We start from the raw sequence: 18,072 nt of genomic DNA on the forward strand, positions 1-18,072 counted from the left end.
ATCCACAGTGTTACAGGTATAAAATTGTGTAGAAATTTGCACAAAAGTTTTAGTGATCATAGTATATCATAATCTCATGACATTACATTCAGCAGTGTTAATCATCAATTAATATTCATCAGCCAGAAAACTATGCAATACAACACAAATACAAAATCATTTATTTAGGAAAGAAAGACTGGAACTGACAAGTTACAACATAATACTTTTCTCTCTTATTGCAGTCTAACGTTGCACTGACATTGCAAAAGTTTTCAGCAACACCATTTGTATTTTCCCAAGGAACTTACTATATGATACATCTTTCAGTCTTTCAAAAGAGGCACCTAGGGCCACACACTGAGAAATATTGAGATTTGTACTTCTTTTGCATCTACTAGAGGATGGCAAATCTCTGGCAGAGTAGTGTTTGAAGAAACCAAGACATGATAGCACATACTCTGTTCCTACATACTGCACCAAAACACAACATATCATTCAATCAGTCATCTGCATTTAGATGATAAACAATGTCAAGCTACAAAATTGTATGCATCCTGTGTATTCATTGATCTGCACTATTTACAATACTTAAAAATGTTCTATTTTATGTGACAGTAGGATATATCTAAATTTTTCTGCTACATGGAAAATGATGGAATAATGAATATGTTTGTGGGTTTAAAAGACAAGAGAGCGCTTACAGATTCTGTGATTGTTCCCTCTTACAACATGCAGGAGGTACAAATAATGCTTCCTTTCAGTCCATCCGCAGGAGAGGAGTTCCAATAAATGGACAGAAATATGTAGCATCAGGATCTACGTACAATAATATGGCAGCTGATCCAGCACAAAACATTACCATGCCAAGTCACAACATAGCTCCACCTATTAAGAGCTATGTCCAAGGAATTGTATGCTAATTTAGTACAGTATTATGAACAATATGCTGCTACTTCCACAACATTATGGTGTGCAAGGGCCTTTGCTGTGATCTAGACGAAATGCCTGTTGAAGACAGTGGAAACTCACTTCAGACAGTGCCATTTGTACCTACTGTATATCGAAGGCGGAAATCTATGTTGGTGGTTGCAGAGTACGCTGATCTGTGGTCTGACAGCATGCACTCCACCCGGCCAACCAAGTGGGGAGCCTGGCACAAGTAAGCGGAAACAATGCCAAAATTCAATTAAGTGCTGCGTGGTTGCCCACCCCCTACCCACAGGGGGACAATTATGATAAGGCTAGTTTCTTTACGTTGCACTGACACAGATAGGTCTTATGGCAACGATGGGACAGGAAAGGCCTAGGAATGGGAAGGAAGCAGCTGTGGCCTTAATTAAGGTACAGCCCCAGCATTTGCCTGGTGTGAAAATTGGAAACCACAGAAAACCATTTTCAGGGCTGCCGACAGTGGGGTTTGAACCCACTATCTCCTGGATGTGAGCTCACAGCTGTGCACTCCTAACCGCACGGCCAACTTGCCCAGTACTATGATAGGAGAGTTTGTAGAACTGTTACCATCACATCAAGTGAATGGGTTACCAACATCACAAAATTCACAAATATTAATTTAGTTACTTGGACATTGCATACATACCAGTACATACTTTTGTATAGGAGGATGTGCATACAAACTGCAAATAAGAGAGGAGAGAGCATAATATATTTCCTGTGTTCTGATGAGAAATGTTCTCCAAAATACAAGATTTTCAGTGAAACCTCCTTTGGTAGAAATGGATGCTTAACCAAAACTATGACTTCTTTACACAAATCATTCACACAATATCACACGGCACTTCCACTTCAGTATTTGAATATTATCATACAAATGATGATCTCATATAAAGGAACAGACTATGAGTTCAGTAAACCACATGTTTGAAAGGTTCATTGCTCTTGAAAATAACTCCATATTACAGTTTTTCACTTCCCATTTAGCAGATATGTTTCATGCTGTACATAATCTCCCTATAATAATATTAATACTAATATTAATGATAATAATACAGGTCCCATGAAGTTTAAATAAAGTGTTTGATTATATAACAACTGTAGGGCAGGAATTTATAAAAGTCATTATGAATGCAATTAAGACAAATGGGGGTCTGAAACATGCAGATATATGGCATATTTTGAATTACAACACTGAACATTAACTTAACATTTTTCCACCTTTATGAACAATTATAATGATGTTCTGGGCCTCATAATGATCTCATTTTTTTGCCTATGAGGCTCATACACCGATTCATGGCAACGATGGAATGGGCCTCAGAAGGATGCAACTGGGCCTTAATTACGGTATGGCCTTAGTATCTGCCTGCCTATTGCAAAGAAGGGAAACCATATTCAAGATAGCTGACAGTGGGGTTCGAACCCACCACTGCCCAAGCGCAATTTCATAGATACATGACCACACTGCACAGCCTACTTGTTGGGTGTTTTGTAATACAAAATTAAATATATTGCTAAACAATCATTAGCATTCATAAACTGAAATTGCTTAATTTGAATGTAAAATTAACAATAATAACATTAGCACCAGTGTTCTCCCCAGAAATGTTTGTCAGGCAGGTGGCAAGAATGAGTAGCCGGGCGGGGAATACTACGTAAAACTTCAATATGAATATAAATTTCAATTCGTTCCCCTCAGGGCGTTAACAATAATATCAGACAGGTAAATATTAACTGCACAATTGAACTATTTGAATGTTATTATCATGAACAAGTTATAACAGAGTACGTTGAACGTCTAGTGTTCTATTGCTCCTTCCAAATCATGTAACACTGGAATTAGGCCTCCCACTCGGTTGCTGTGGACATGTGGACTGCCATACAGGTTTGTGATGTCATACGGAATAGAGGGCTCGCATGCGATTCCACGCTAATCCAGACCCCTGCTCGCGACTACATAGTGGTCAATTTAAACATTTGATCTCCGATGTAACTGATGCAATTATGGTAATGATTTATCATTTAAATTGGCAGATTTACAGTATTTATAGGTGAATTTGGAGCACCCAATGACTCAAATGTGTACCTATTAATAATATTATGTAATTAGCATATATCTAGGTTTAGTCAAGGGGTCTCTAAAACCGGCAGGGTGGTGCACCCATTAGAAAGGTCCTAGGGAGAACACTGAGCACATAAATACCAATTAGTGAAACAACAATTACAGTCCACAGGCTGAAGAGAATAAGAAATTACCTCAATAGTTCTTCATAATAACAACTCTTTACAATGAACGACATCCACTCAGGAAGGGAAGATTTCTTTCTAAGGGTTATATATCACTGTCAGCACAGACGAGCGATGACTCATTAAAAGTTCAATCCATTTCACTAATGAATTTCATGTTTCAACACAATAATGAGACTGGGTTCCATAAGGGCAGAATGGAAATACGAGTATTATCATAAATCATAATCAGTACTAGCAATTTAATGAAAATGAAGGTGGTTTCTTCAACTACCCAGCAAAAGAAAATTACTGTAAATCAACTTTCTGTGTTATAACTTCTTAACTTTATTTACCACTTAGCAATTGAGGATTTCATGGCCAGCGTTACAAATCATGTCAATGTTTTCCAAGCTTGTAGGCTGTGGTCCTGAAGCATGTGTTGGTCCCGACGTTTCACTGAAGACTGCGCTTGGTATTATCAACACAGTCTTCAGTGAAACGTCAAGACTAACACATTCACCTGGACCACAACCTACAAGCCCAGAAAACAATGACATGATCTATTTACCACAGATTTCAATAACAAAGAGTTGTTAGAAAGATTTCTACTATAGGTAACTTAACATTCCCTCCTTTTGAGATAAGCTAAATTACAAATGCTGTATCTTCCTCATCTTCTTGCAAGATGGATTGAATCTCTGTGGAAGAGTTGACCCACCATCAGTGTGGCTGCGATGAACTAAGTTCTTTCGCTTACAGAAGTGGTAAACCCACATGAGACACACGTGTGCTATCAAATCTGCCACCACACTGGTGCAATGTTCAACACATCCCACCTCGTTCCATTCATATTCCAAGAAGATGTACGCTTTCACCTTCTGCAGAAGACACGTTTCATGTGCCATTTCCTCAAGCTTCAGCAACACCATTTCTGATGCAACAGAAACATGGGTGGTGAAAGTGGGAGAAGGCAGCACCAGCTTTGGATCTTCCGGGGCATTTTCCTTCAGCTGGATGAAACAATGTTCAGGAAGATGGGAAGAAGAGGTCAATGTAGATTTACAGGCTGTGCACGGATATTTACGGAGATTTTTCCGTGCAAGATAGCCAGCAACATAAGCAGCTGATTCTCGCCCGCTGTTAAGAATCAGCCCCTGGCTTGAAACTTGTGACGGTCCAGCACAGTGTTTGTACGCTGAGTTAAACACAGAGTCTACCTCAGCGGAAAAACACTGTATGTCCTGCAGTGAATAGCCCATTGCTGAAGACTGCGTTCCAGCCCCAGACAGAAACAGGGAAAGATCACACAGGAGATCATCACCATCATCCATGCAGTTCCCCGTCTCTCCACACCTGGAACTGAGAAGATTGTTGATGATGCTGGCCTTTAATGCTGGTACAAATTGCCAGCAGGTAGGGTTGGTGTTCTGACACCAATGCTGTCGAATGATGCTACAAAGATTTTCAAGGGGATCCTGGTTCAGATTCCGAATGCAAAGTTTCTGAACACCTTTCTCCCGTGAAAGCTTTCTCCACAGCATTTGAACAGCACGAATATCATTCACCCAACCTTGCCTAACTTTCTTAGTTGAAGTTCCAAAGTCCCATCTTGATATCTTTTTAATCATTCCCCCCCAAAATTTCCAATGAGCCGAATTCTTAGCAAGGCAGCATCGCAACATTTTGCCATCTTCGGAGAATTCTGTGTTGCCATTAAAGCTGTCAAAGAGCTGGTCCATGACACCACAAAACTCCCCGAGATATTTGGCATCTTCTTCAAGAACAGTGTGATGTTCACCATCCTTTCCACTGTTTCTGACTTGGCCATCCAACAATGCAATAGCAGCTGCCACTGCACGACTGAATACTTGGGCTGCCAATTTCACTCGCATTGCCCTATAACCTTTTGGCTCAATGTGGTCTTTTGTGAGCCTGTGACAAAGGCGGAACGTCCTCTGTGAGCCATATTCAAACAAAGTGACTAGATGTTTCCATTCCGCTTTCTTCCCAGGCTCATAAAACACTCCATGGCGAAACAGGTTATTTCTAATTGTCTTCAAAAGGTGGGGTGGATCAAAGATTGTAACAATCTCCTTCCTTCCCACCTTGAAGAACGGACCGGGATGGTCAGTGCGAGTCTCACTGCACAGCTCATGTATTGCCTTGCTGTTTGTGGGACCCTGGTTGCACACAGTTGCCACAATTTCCAAGGCAGCTTTCTGCAAAGCAAGGATGACATCCTTTATCAAAACTTTGAGTTTCTCAGTGGGTACAGTACCTCTGCAGAAAAAGTAAGCAACAGGTTGCTTCCATTTTCTGAGGAGACCTCTCACCATGAACACCAAGGCATGATCAGCAAATTTGTTGGTATGGCCTAGGTGTCCATAGTCTTCGTACCCATCAATTTGATCCAACGTCGCATTGTAATGAAGTCCAGCGGACAAAGAAACTTCATCAAACATGAGGGAACAAACTTTCTGATCACTACTCATAGTTCTGACTCGAGATGCCAACTGTTTGAAGAAAGCCTTGCCAATGCCTGTAGGAAAAGGAAAGGAATTAAGCATTCTGGTAAGGGTTCGACGGGAAGGCATATGGATCAACTTCTGCAAAAGACGATAACAAGCAGGACTTCGCTTAAACAAGCCAAGTACAACTGCCTTCACCTTGAAGATCCAGCGCCTACCTCGACCTAACTTGGAAACATTCTTCACCAAGTCAGCAAGTAATGTTGCAAAGTTACGATGCTTCGAGAAAATGTTCTCCAGGGAAGTCACCAAAGATCCCACCTGATCTTTGTTATTTCCCTTGGAACTATTCCTCAGCATCTTGCACTTTGTGAGTAACTGTTGCAGCATTTTTTTCTGAATGATAATTTTCTTGCACAGTGTACGCTTCCTAGGAGATATCTCCCTGTAATGACGTGCATTTATGAGAGATAGAGCTCCTCTCTGTTTGGGAGGTGTACACGGTGCTAGAGGATTCCAAGTTACTTCACAAGTAGGTGTTGAAGGTCCAGGTAAGGGCTCTGCTGCTGAAGATATCTGCATCTGAAATGCAGGAATCTCAACTGCCTGTGGAGTGCTACTGGGACTAACAATATCAGAAGAAGAAGGAAAACATGAAGAAGCAACAACAGTGGTTGTAGAGGTAGTGGTAGTAGAAAACGTAGTAGTAGTAGAAAACGTAGTAGTAGTAGTAGTAGACAAAGTAGTAGTAGTAGTAGTAGTAGTAGTAGTAGTAGTAGTAGTAGTAGTAGTAGGAACAGCAGCATTACCAGTAGTAATAGTAGTAGTAGTAGCAGCACCAATGATATTATACATGGTACAAGCAGTAGCAGCAGGAGTGGAGGGCATGGCAGCAGCACTACTGGGTTTATTCGTAGTAGCAGCAGGCGTGGAGATGGTGGTGGCAGCAACAGCACCGGTGATAGTAGTAGTAGTAGTAATAGTAGTAGTAGCAGTAGCAGTGCAGGTGGTGGGAGCAGCAGTCATAGCAGCTGAAGGCCTTGGCTGAGGACCAGACTCATGTTCAGGCACACCTACATGCACAAGAAAAAACAATAAGAATGGTACCATTTTTTCCTCCTCTACTACACTGAATGCAGGGTATTGATTTTCAAATCTCATAATGTCATTCATTCATAAACATGTATTATGGTTCTTATGGTCCCTCTATGGTTCTTACAGTAGGCAAAACAGCAATAAAATTACATTGAGCGTATGATATTGTCCACCTAAATATTAAGCACTTGAATACATTAACAGTAACTGTATTGAGAGATGTCATACAACTGTTTTTGCTCCATTCATGTTCAGTTGAACTTAAGGAAGAAAACCTACTGTAATTGTACTTGCACATTTTATATTCACTGAGTCCAGAAAAGATCCCCTACATGCTGAGAGGATGTTGGAAATAAATTCAAAATGGTACATTCAAATGTTAGAAATTCCCCATCCCCTCCCCCCATGGGCCTGGTTCACCTCTGCTTAGCCAACCCGGTCACTCCAAGCACCCCCAGGGTCACTTGTGCAGACACCAAGTCAACGTAGATCACTGACCAGAACTCCTGACGTCAAACCATCCTCTAAATGAAGAGTGGACACTGCAGTTCAGCACATAATGAAAGCCATCAAAATAGTGAAAAATAAAGAGCCTGTAGTTCTGGGAGGTGACCTAAGTTGTAGAGTTAATAAACCATATCAAAAGACAATGATTATACTATAATTAATAAATGATGAAGGATACAAAGTAATCAACAACTCAATGGAAAAGATATATATAACCCTAAACAGTACAGTACCACTGACTTAGTTTTTGTGAAAGGCGCCATTGTATGGATTCTAGTGCAACAGATTATGTACACAGATCCGGGAAACATGATGGTAACAAGCAGGTAAATACTAAACAATGTCTTGTCACAAAATAAAGTAGGAATTCATGATGCCAAAACAACTTCAGATACTATTAAACAGTGGGGTGGAGTATTACAGGGTGATCTATCAGTCCGCTTCTATTCAATATCGCCACAGCAGACGTTACAGAAATAATTCTTAACGCAACCAAATTGTACTTATACGCTGATGACCTAGATATAGGTTCTAACAACAAAGATTATCTTCAAGCAACTATGGTCAGCCTTGAAAAATATTCTGAAGACAACAAACTTAAAATTAACCTGGACAAAACGGTACAAATGGTTTTCGGATAAAGAGGCAGTTAGGATAGTGAGCTCATTTAAATACCTCGCCTTCACAATACAGGCAACGTAAAGCCATTGATGGATTATAACAAGGAATAACATTTGCACATGTGTGCACTATTTTGTTAAAAATAAATGTTAGGTATTTCAGCTACACTCTGCCTCAAAGAAATGTACACATTTCAACTTACAGGTAAGGCAAGCTCAGGTATGACAGGCATTATAGTAAATTTCATTATGAGAAGCGAGGTTCCCCCTCATGTGGCACTGATGAATTTATGATCATTACCTCTGGAGAGCAATTTGAAATGAATCACAGGAAAATGTGATAGGTCACAGTCCCGTTACTGTGAACAACAATAATAACAACTACTTACTTCTTTCCGGGACAGCATCTTTATACAGCATGTTTGATAGGGGTCCTGGATAGCTGGAGTGACGAAAGTACCTCGAACACACAGTGCGGTTCCTCAGCTGCTTCGGGGGAAGCTGCCGCAACAGTTCGACCCCCACAACGTCCAACCACTCTCTGCAAATGTTAGGTCTAGCAACAGGGAAATGATGAAATAAGATTGCCTGTTGCCGGCCTTCTTCGCTATCTGTGTACATTCCACAGATCTGACACTTTTTGTGCATGGTCTGAGACATGAAAAGAAATAGAAGAAAATAATTAAGGACACTGTAATCAGCTTATATTTTTACTGCTAATATCAGTACTATCAAAACGATAGTGGCTTATCAGACATAATATAACTGAATTTTAAGGTGTCTGTTTCAAGTAGGCTTATGTAACTATCATATCAACCACCATGCAAAAAGGTAATAAAAAGGTGACAGTCAAAAATAATAAAAATACATTTTTGGGAACAGAAGCAACTATCAATCATCAACTTATTAACTTACTTAAGGATGCTTACCTCAAATATCTTGTACTTTTTCTTCAAACACGCAAACGAAGATATACGCATCCAAATCAACGTGAAGCAAAATGTCACAAACGTCAAAAACGTGGTCGTCCCACGTGGTCCAAGGTGTCAAACTCAAATCGACCAATAGCAATCGGAAGATATTTCTACCAATAGGAGCTGCCGTATTCGTCACGTGGGCTATGGGTGAGTGACGATATGTACAACAGCGCGCTCACAAGAGTGGAGGGCGAAGTCTTCAGTCTGAGCCGGGCCCTCGGAAGGGTAGGACCTATGCCGCTGTCAAACCCTTGGTAATGATTAACAACATTAAGCCTGCAAAACGCGACAAAGTCATACAGAAACGCATTTCTGAAGAGCGGACAAAAAGTAAAATGCAAAGTTAAATATTAACGAAATGAACAACTTACCATAAAATTGCTTTTACCAATCTGTTGTGCGTACTACCAGAAAGACTATTAAACAAATGCTCTTTCCATTCACAGAGAACGTTGTGTTCATCACCACACATACCTAAATATACTGAGTGTACCTAGTAGTAGTCTAATACGACGACTGGTCGGTCCGCGCTCCGCTTAGTCTAACTTGTGTGTGGGGTCGTCAGACAGGTCGAACAGGTTCGATACCGTATCGAGCCTACGTAGCGTATCTGGCCGGCTCGAGCCTGCTCGAACTTGCGTATCATTCGCCCATCACTCGTAAACATCATATTTTGTCACAAATTAGGAAAAATGGCGTCGGAGACGCATGAGATGTTGGTGCAAGCGTACGGAATAGAAGCCGTAAGCGGAAAATGCGTTCACGACTTTCGGGATGGACTGGAAGAAACTTGATGGTGCGCCACGTCCACTCCGTTGAGTACCGCAGCTTCTTGTAAATATCTTATTGAATAGGGGTACAATTTTCAATTTCTGAATAATTAATTATAATAAGCACATCATCACCAGACATCACACACTTCAGGACATCTAATTATATGTATGATTTTTGTGAAATACTTCCCCTTCTTTACAGCATTTCCAATATCAAAATAATCTAGTTCTCTAATTATGATTCCACATCAATACCATCCCTAATAGTTCTTTTGCTTTTCCTGTTCCAGATTTAGAAAACACCGACAGCTATGTCAGAGGAGTCAAGCACCGCGTCAGAGGAGACAAGAATGGAAGAGCACTCTGACAGGCCTTCGCCCACTACCTCGAAAATAGTCCTCAGTGACAGTGATTCGTCCGAGTCAAGCGAACTAGCAGATGTTATTTCGTACCCGTATTATCCAGGTGAATACAATGGAACTTTTACTTCGAGTTATCGAAATCTAGAGATATAGAGAATACCGTTTCTTGAGCATATATAGCGCATAAGTGAATCATACGTATCTATGGGCTTATACTGAAGACAGTACTTTTTACAGTATCTAAAATGAAGAAAACCTACAACCTGTTATCCAGTCAACGACCAGGTCAGGGATGGGATGAGTGAAGCCCCAGCTTGCGGCGAGGATAGGAATTGTGCCGGCTGCCGAGGCCTGTCGCACTGCTCTGGGGCAATGAATAATGACTGACAGATGAAATGAAATGATAGTGGAGAGTGTTCCTGGAATGAAAGATGACAGGGAAAACCGGAGTACCCGGAGAAAAAACTGTCCCGCCTCCGCTTTGTCCAGCACAAATCTCACATGGAGTGAAAGGCCGGCACGCTGCCGTCTGAGCCACGGAGGCTCTTCAGTATCTAAAATGTACTAACAAATTCGTATTGTACAGCATCGCTTTAATTATGACCCTTAAAAAATAACTTTATAGAACATAGAATACAGTACATGCAGTAGTGAAACAAGAAACATACCCCCGTTAACACCTTTGGAAAAAATCTGTTAGTGTTTTTTCTTTTTTTTTTTTACTGTTAACCTTCTTTTCTTCCATATACTTTTCAACAATTTATTGCTGTGAGAAAAACTGTCATTTTTATTCGACTGACTCTGTACGTAGGTTCAAAACCACGCAGCCAAGATTCGTAAATGGAGCTTGTCCTCCACGACTAGCGGGGTTACTTTCGTACGTGACCAGTAATGAATTCACGCCCGAAAAGCAGCGAGGCTTCACCGATTTTCCGATCACTAGAAGTTTGTTTTTCGATTCCCTTCATATTAACTCTAAGCATCACTGTAAACCTTTCGTTACTTGTTAACTGTTAATCACAAACTGCAGTACAAATGCTGTATTGCATAGTCAATGTTATACAAAATTCGAGTTACAGAGTATTTTTTGCTTCAAGGGAGGAAATGTTTTCTTCGAGAAATCGAGAAATTCGTGCAACCGAATTTCGAGTAATAGAGAAAGTAATATGGGTGGAGAATAGGACAAACGCTCTGGAAATTGAAGTTAGTTCGAGATACTGAAAATTCGAGTAATGGAGGTTCGAGATATCAAGATTCGGCTGTACGTTTACTTCATTATTTTTTGCTCTATGCCTAAATATTCGTTACTTTGCCTCTGAAATCAACAATCATTACTACCACTTTCTCAGTTTTAAATATAACTCCCATGGATTTTTAAATTTGGAACACCACATGCATGGTATCACAAGCGCCGGCCCCGGGGTGTAGGAGTAGCGTGCCTGAATCTTACCCGGAAGCCCCGGGTTCGAATCCCGACCCAGTCAGGGATTTTTACCTGGACCTGAGGGCTGGTTCGAGGTCCACTCAACCTACGTGATTACAATTGCGGAGCTATCTGTCGCTGAGACAGCAGCCCCGGTCTGGAAAAGCAAGAATAACAGCCGAGATAAATCATCGTGCTGAGCAGCGGTAGGCCAAGTGCCTTCGGGGCTGTTGTGCCATGGAGTTTTTAGTTTTTACGGTATCACAAGCAAATGTTTAGAATTACAGAGTGATTTTGCATTCCATATTTATCAGTACCCTCTGGGATGTAATGGTGTAGTTCTATTGAGAAACCAAGGATTATAAATGCATCGGAGTCAACAGTCTGTATACTTTTTTCCAAGAGTTGCATAGCCCCGTCGTGCTATTAAAAAAAAAAAAAAAGAAACAGCGCAACATTCATGAACAGAAGCAACAGAGTTTGAAGGGAATACGAATGCTTGGCTTGCGTGAATGTGGAATTTCGTAATCCGCAAAAGGCCTTATCTCTGATTCCAGTCCTTTAGTTATATCGCTCATACATACGTCATGTGTAACAAAATGTAAAGTTTCAAAACACTGCCATGAAGAATTCCCCTTTTAATGATTACAGCATCAAATAACACTTCACCTGCTCCAACTCTTTGAGTTCTCCTTCCTAGATATATAGCCACCCATTCAGTCACTATTTTGTCTAGTCGCGTTGCTCTCATTTTTTTCGATAATCTCCCGTGACCTACCTGACAAGAAGTCTTGGACAGGTCAGCAGCGATACATTCTATTTTGCCTCCTGAATCTAAACCATCTGCTATACCTTGGTGGAATCCCACAATCTGAACCTTACTGAAAAAACTTTTCCTAAACACGAAATGGCTTCTATCATACCAGCTAGTAATTTCATGAACATGCCTAATATAATCAGAAAAAAATTGCTTCCCACAACTTACATGCAACACATGGCAAGCTGACTGGCCTGTAATATGTTTATTACCCTTCCTTTTGTACACTGGAGCTGTTGTAAACCCCCTTAACCCTATGGCACTACAGCCCTGAAGGGCCTTGGCCTACCAAGGGACCGCTGCTCAGCCCGAAGGCCTGTAGATCACGAGGTGTCGTGTGGTCAGCACAACGAATCCTCTCAGCCGTTGTTCTTGGCTTTCTAGACTGGGGCCGCTATCTCACCGTCAGATTGGAACTGCTATAGCAATTTTTAAATTAATTTGGTAGAGCTCCTTCATAAAAACAGTAATATGATGAATAATTCAGAAACGATACTATTTCCCAACCCAAAAATCTTATCACTTCCAGTTCCACTTCAACTTTTTATCTTATTGTAAACTAGCTGATGTACCCGTGCTTCGCTGCGGAATTATACATTTTATACAGAATTTATACAGAATTATATGCTAGGTATTGTACACGTTGTGAGTAACATTGTATTAAATTGTACAGTTCTTAACATTACCCCAAGAAACGGGACGGGAAAGTCACCATATGTCTTTTCTCATGTGAATACTGGGTTAGGGAATTTTCGTTGTGATAGTAGGCCTTCTTGCCTACCCATCAATCACAATCAAGTTGGTGAGTTTTCATTATAATGGCAGACACACACTCAAAAAGACTCACAATCCATTTGGGGAGTTTTCATTATAATGGTAGATACTCATTCTCCACCTGCCTTCTTTACATCCTCAGAAAAACTTTCTTGGTGGTTTTTACGACTGAAATCAACATAGGTCGTTACAATGACGTCAGTCGGAAATTCGTGATTAAAAACTAATAAATAATAATGTTATTTGCTTTACGTCCCACTAACTTCTTTTATGGTTTTCGGAGACGCCGAGGTGCCGGAATTTAGTCCTGCAAGAGTTCTTTTACGTGCCAGTAAATTTACCGACACGAGGCTGACGTATTTGTGCACCGTAACTTACCACCGGACTGAGCCAAGATCGAACCAGCCATGTTGGGGTCAGAAGGCCAGTGCCTCCACCGTGTGAGCCACTCAGCTCGGCCTACGATTTAAAGCTATCATATGAAATACTCCATCAAATGAAAAACCACACATTTTTCACTCTTAACGAACAGTATTACGCTGCCGATCTAACAGTCCAAAGTTCCAGCGCTGGAATGACCAGGCCGCAGACAGCAGTGAACACTCCTCTGCCATTATTCCGTTAAGTGTGCACACTGCTCATTCCAATCAGCACCTCAGAGTAGGGATCAAATACCTGTAATACGATGACGAACCAGTGTGTTACGAACAAGCAGTATCAGAAAATGTATCAACCAGGAAAATGGCATGCTAAAGCATAAAGTTATCTAACTCCTCAGCTATTTCCCACCAATATTCAGACAGGCTGTTATACTCGGCACGCAGCAGTAATCCCATCTATCAGAGATGAGTGGCAGCAGAAGACAAAGAACAATCAATGGTTAATGTAATGTTATTTTAGATCTTATGAGCTGTCGATATTGTAGGCCTTCACATTTAGTTTTCTTCCAGCTCTGAAATACCACTCTTATAGTCGGAAATTATATTCTCCAGGCTATAAGTTTTGTTATGTAGTACTTTGTGATTAAAAAAAAGAAATGGCGTATGGCTTTAGTGCCGGGAGTGTCCGAGGATATGTTCGGCTCGTCAGGTGCAGGTCCCTTGATTGTGACTCCTGTAGGCGACCTGCGCGTCATGATGAGGATGAAATGATGATGGAGACGACACATACACTCAGCCCCTGTGCCAGGGAAATTAACCAATTAAGGTTAAAATGCCCGACCCTACCGGGAATCGAACCCGGGGCCCCTGTGACCAAAGCCCAGCACGCTAACCATTTAGCCATGGAGCCGGACACTTTCTGATAGGATCAATAACATAGGTATTTTAAAATTACATGTTAGGCTCCTCCCCCTAAACTGCCATTATATCCAGGGTGAATAAAATTATTTACAGCCTAGACTGTAGTTTTTTATTCCCCGACTCTACATACTGATTTTCATCGAATTCTGTTCACTCAGGCTTTCATGGGTCGGCGTTGATATAGACTCAGCAACACAAATACAAATTCATCAATATCTCTGTTACCGTAGCCGGTAAGGTAAAATGTGTGAGACATAAATGATTGGAAATTTAATTCTATATAACTTTAGTTAGGTAGTATTTATCGATAGGACAACTAAGCATATATATTTCTTTCTTTCTTTCTTTCTTTCTTTCTTTCTTTCTTTCTTTCTTTCTTTCTTTCTTTCTTAATCTGCTTACCCTCCAGGGTTGGTTTTTCCCTCGGACTCAGCGAGGGATCCCACCTCTACCGCCCCCAGGGCAGTGTCCTGGAGCTCGAGACTTTGGGTCGGGGATACGGCAGGAGAGGAGGACCATTACCTCGCCCAGGCGGCCTCACCTGTTATGCTGAACAGGGACCTTGTGAGGGGATGGGAAGAGTGGAAGGAATAGACAAAGAAGAGGGAAGGAAGCGGCCGTGGTCTTAAGTTAGGTATCATCCGGGCATTTGCCTGGAGGGGAAGTGGGAAACCACGGTAAACCACTTCGACGATGGCTGAGGAGGGAATCGAACCCCCCTCTACTCAGTTGACCTCCAGAGGCTGCGTGGACCCCGTTTTAGCCCTCGTACAACTTTTCAAATGTCGTGGCAGAGCCGGGAATCGAACCCGGGCCTCCGGAGCTGGCAGCTAATCACACTAACCACTACACCACAGAGGCGGACTAATTGCCAATGAATGAATAAATTGGTGGTTTCATAACGTAATGCTTGTGCACGTAAAATCGGCATAAACTGTGTACCTCAACAGTAGAGTAACTCTGCAGACCCTGTCCAGGCGGACATTCGGAGCCCTCCACCATCCTAATGCGAGTGGCCGTCCACTGAGCTATTCATGAAGAACAAAAAGGAGCCTATTAAGGATATTTTACCTGCATATGTCGACGTCGTTTTAGGTAGAGGTGTCTCCCCCTCATTTGGAATGATGTAATTCGACGAAGGATGAGCATTATGAATTTTTCAGTGTCTTATCATCGTCGATGTACTTTTACTATCGCTTTTTAATATTTTATCACATCATGTGCATTTTACTCATTTGTCTGAAAGCTCTTCAAAGTAGTCCCAAGTCCATGAAATTTTTCTACCGGCCATTGTCTTCTCTGTCTGAAGTAATAACAGGTTCGTCTATTATAATAATGTATTCATAACTATTAATGAGAAAATAATAACTCGTAGCATACGAAAAACATGTTAACTATCGGTACTTGAAAGTAATGATTAACAACATTAAGCCTGCAAAACACGACAAAGTTATACAGAAACGCATTTCTGAAGAGCGGACAGAAAGTAAAATGCAAAGTTAAATATTAACGAAATGAACAGCTTACCATAAAATTGCTTTTACCAATCTGTTGTGCGTACTACCAGAAAGACTATTAAACAAATGCTCTTTCCATTCACAGAGAACGTTGTGTTCATCACCACACATACATAAATATACTGAGTGTACCTAGTAGTAGTCTACTGCAGTCGCTTATGTGCGGCCAGTATCCAGTAATCGGGAGATAGCGGGTTCGAACCCCACTGTCGGCAGCCCTGAAGATGGTTTTCGGTGGTTTCCCATTTTCACACCAGGCAAATGTTGGGGCTTTAACTTAATTAAGGCCACGGCCTCCTCCTTCCCATTCCTAGGCCTTTCGTATCCCATCGTCGTCATAAGACATGTGTGTCGGTGCGACGTAACGCAAATAGAAAAAAAAGGAGTCTATGTGGGGGTCGCCTGACAGTTCGAACAGGTTCGATACCGTATCAAGCCGGCTCGAGCCTGCGCGAACTTGCGTATCATTCGCCCATCACTAATGAACAATTTTGTCACAAATTAGGAAAAATGGCAACGGAGACTCATGAGATGTTGGTGCAAGCGTACGGAATAGAAGCCGTAAGCGGAAAATGTGTTCACGACTTTCGGGATGGACTGGAACTCTTGATGACGCGCCACGTCCACTCCGTTGAGTGCCGCAGCTTCTTGTAAATATCTTATTGAATAGGGGTACCATTTTCAATTTCTGAATAATTAATTATAATAAGCACATCATCACCAGACATCACACACTTCAGGACATCTAATTATATGTATGATTTTTGTGAAATACTTCCCCTTCTTTACAGTATTTCCAGTATCAAAATAATCTAGTTATTTAATTATGATTCCACATCACTACCATCCCTAACAGTGTATTTGCTTTTCCTATTCCAGATCTTAGAAATACACCGACAGCTATGTCAGAGGAGTCCAACGCCACGTCAGGAGAAACAAGACTGGAAGAGCACCCTTCGCCCACTACCTGGAAAATAGTCCTCAGTGACAGTGATTCGTCCGAGTCAAACGATCTAGCAGATGTTATTTCGTACCCGTATTATCCAGGTGAATACAATGGAACTTTTACTTCGAGTTATCGAAATCTAGAGATATAGAGAATACCGTTTTTTGAGCATATATAGCGCATAAGTGAATCATACGTATCTATGGGCTTATACTGAAGACAGTACTTTTTACAGTATCTAAAATGAAGAAAACCTACAACCTGTTATCCAGTCAACGACCAGGTCAGGGATGGGATGAATGAAGCCCCAGCTTGCAGCGAGGATAGGAATTGTGCCGGCTGCCGAGGCCTGTCGCACTGCTCTGGGGCAATGAATAATGACTGACAGATGAAATGAAATGATAGTGGAGAGTGTTCCTGGAATGAAAGATGACAGGGAAAACCGGAGTACCCGGAGAAAAAACTGTCCCGCCTCCGCTTTGTCCAGCACAAATCTCACATGGAGTGAAAGGCCGGCGCGCTGCCGTCTGAGCCACGGAGGTTCTTCAGTATCTAAAATGTACTAACAAATTCGTATTGTACAGCATCGCTTTAATTATGACCCTTAAAAAATAACTTTTTAGAACATAGAATACAGTACATGCAGTAGTGAAACAAGAAACATACCCCCGTTAACACCTTTGGAAAAAATCTGTTAGTGTTTTTTTTTCTTTTTTCTTTTTTTTTTCTGTTAACCTTCTTTTCTTCCATATACTTTTCAACAATTTATTGCTGTGAGAAATACTGTCATTTTTATTCGACTGACTCTGTACGTAGGTTCAAAACCACGCAGCCAAGATTCGTAAATGGAGCTTGTCCTCCACGACTAGCGGGGTTACTTTCGTACGTGACCAGTAATGAATTCACACCCGAAAAGCAGCGAGGCTTCACCGATTTTCCGATCACTAGAAGTTTGTTTTTCGATTCCCTTCATATTAACTCTAAGCATCACTGTAAACCTTTCGTTACTTGTTAACTGTTCCTCACAAACTGCAGTACAAATGCTGTATTGCATAGTCAATGTTATACAAAATTCGAGTTACAGAGTATTTTTTGCTTCAAGGGAGGAAATGTTTTCTTCGAGAAATCGAGAAATTCGTGCAACCGAATTTCGAGTAATAGAGAAAGTAATATGGCAGGAGAATAGGACAAACGCTCTGGAAATTGAAGTTAGTTCGAGATACTGAAAATTCGAGTAATGGAGGTTCGAGATATCGAGATTCGGCTGTATGTTTACTTCATTATTTTTTGCTCTATGCCTAAATATTCGTTACTTTGCCTCTGAAAT

The sequence above is a fragment of the Anabrus simplex genome, chromosome 2 (assembly GCF_040414725.1).
Source record: "Anabrus simplex isolate iqAnaSimp1 chromosome 2, ASM4041472v1, whole genome shotgun sequence".
In the NCBI taxonomy this organism is placed as follows: Eukaryota; Metazoa; Arthropoda; class Insecta; order Orthoptera; family Tettigoniidae; genus Anabrus; species Anabrus simplex.